The following is a 2,598-nucleotide window of genomic DNA, read 5'->3' on the forward strand; positions in this document are numbered from 1 at the left end:
TATCTTTGATGAGGAGGACGAACTTGGTCCAGTCTTTGATGAAGAAGCAACAAGCATCATATCCACCTTTATGGAGAGCCATCTTTGCTTTGATTCCGGCACAACTACTGCTCCTTCATCTCCTGCCCCTTTGCTTCATGATCTTCAAGAGCACTGTGAGGAACCTTCTTCTCTTAATTCTCTGCCTGACATGGTTGTGAAAGTCAGTACTGATGATGTAATTCGTTTTGGTCTTGACAAGATGAAAGATTTTTGTGTTTCAAAATCTGTTTTTTATAACATGATTAATTCTTTAAAAATCTTTGAACCTGATAAATGTATTGATCAATCACATTTTCAAAATGTCAATGGCATTACTTCTGGAATTATTTTGAGCTCTGATCAGTTCTTGGAACATAACAAAGGTTTTCATCTTCTTGGAAGCCCATTTGATCTTGATTTGCAACAAACTGATTTTTGTGCTGAAAAATCTCTTGATTCGTTAGTTTGCAAAAGAAATAGCTTTGATCTGAGTTCTTCTAGACATGTACTGATCACTGATGAATTGTTTGCATCCTCTTATGCCTTGGACGAAATTTTGATTCAGAAGTTGCTGGAACAGAAATCACTTGAAACTGAAAATGATTTTCGTGATCTTGAATTTTGTGGTTCTGTTTTGCAGCCTGATCTCTTGAGTTTTGAAACTGATAATACTTGGCATTTTCTGAGATCATTTCGTGATAATGGTGTTGTCTTGAGTTCTGATGATATTTTGGTTTACAACACATTCTTTGAGAAATGCCTTGAACTTTTGATAAATGATTCTCAAACTGAACTTAAGCTTGTGTGTTCAGATGTTGGGAAGGATATGCCCATTTTGAAAATGAATACTGTTGTTGCATATCTTGATAAAATTCTTGTCTGTAATATTTACTTTGATGAGCACCTTGAAAGGCTGAAAAATGTGCAATTTGTTCTTGGAAAAGATATCTTGATTTGTGATTTGAACAAATATTTATCTTGCACATTTGATCCTGGTCTTTTAGTGTTTGTTTTGAGTATCCAGGAAAGACAGGTTCAGCCTCTGAATGAAAGCATTGGCCGTGCCAAACAACCTCAGATTTGGAGAAGCTTTGTTGTTCAAACCGGCTACCTTGGTGCCAGCGACAGAGGTTCAGTCCAAGAAGGATATCTCTACAGTCCTAAGGTCTTTTGTCTTGAATCCAATTTTACAAGAAAGCCAACTCATCAAGGATTCACTGAGGCTTGGAATCGCATGAAAATCTTCACGGATGGAGAAGTTATGAATTTTCCAAACCGGAGGTTCTTCAGTCCAACTATCCGCGAGTACCAGATTTCTAAAGGAGATTCATGCCCCAGAAAGAATCGACCTGAGCCAAAACCGATCCTCAATGAACCAAAGGTGTTTCCTCAGTCAACCTCCTGGCCAAACCAAAAGCACTGTAAGGATCATGGGTTGATTATCTCTGCTCATCATGAAAATGTTTTAAAACCGAGAATTTCTAAACGAAATCACATCTTTACTTGGTTGAAAAACGTTTTGTTTAAACCTTTCCATGAATTGTGTTCATTGAGCTGTGCTTTGAAAGAGATTTGGTTTAGGAAAAGGCATGAACCAAAATTTCTTAGGCCAAAGAATCAATTTGATTTCATTCATGATAAGAATTTTTCAGATTTGGCATTGACTCTTTGTTTTCCTGACCGTTTCTCAGCTTGGCCTAATTTTAAAATTGATAAACCAATTTTTGGTGATCAGCTTACTTGTTTGAGTCTTTCCCACGTTCTTGATGATTATCCTAAGGGCTTGGATCCTGATCTTGATGTCCTAAAGATAGAGAAACCCTTTGATTATTTCTTTCGCAGATTTGATGTGGTTTCTCTAGTTGTTTTGAATGAACAGGATAAGCATGATCAGTTTCCAAGGAAAGCAAGTGCTGGAGAATGCCTAAGGACTTATGTTCTTCGAACATGGAACTGGAAATACTTGAGGGAAGCAAATTCAAAACTCCAAGGAAGTTTCTGTCCAAAATTTTCCTTCTCTGAATTTTACATGATTTTTAAATTCTTTTTGTCTGATTTATTTTATTTTGATTCAGGTAAAATTGATTTGAGGTCAAATCCTTTTGAAGAGGGAGGGAATGATGTGCCATGGGGTAGCGCACCGGGCAAAACAGACATGCATGGTTTGATCATTGGAAGCAGTAATGATATATGTTCATTGTTTGACTTATATCTGCTAAACCACGAGGCTTCTACACATTAAATCACTTGGAGAATGTTCTCAACTCAATTACGGAGCTCCTCAAAGAAGAATCAGATCAAACGGAGTTCATATGTGATAGTTATGCTATTTAGAAATCAGGTGATCTTCAGTTCTCGCGAATTCAGACCACCCGAGAAGCTCGAAATGGCTAACCTTCTTTCTGATGAACCAACGGTCAATTCAATCATGCCAAAGGTGATTATTCATGTTCTAAATGTCCAAAAAAGCATTGGGCTTGATGGTTTTCAAAAAGATTCAAAAACGAGCTTGTTTAGCCCAAATGGAGAAACCGATAAAATATTGGCTAAGAGAAAAGATGGATTTCGACCAGGCCT

This window comes from Brassica napus, unplaced genomic scaffold (genome assembly GCF_020379485.1).
Source record: "Brassica napus cultivar Da-Ae unplaced genomic scaffold, Da-Ae ScsIHWf_1817;HRSCAF=2453, whole genome shotgun sequence".
In the NCBI taxonomy this organism is placed as follows: Eukaryota; Viridiplantae; Streptophyta; class Magnoliopsida; order Brassicales; family Brassicaceae; genus Brassica; species Brassica napus.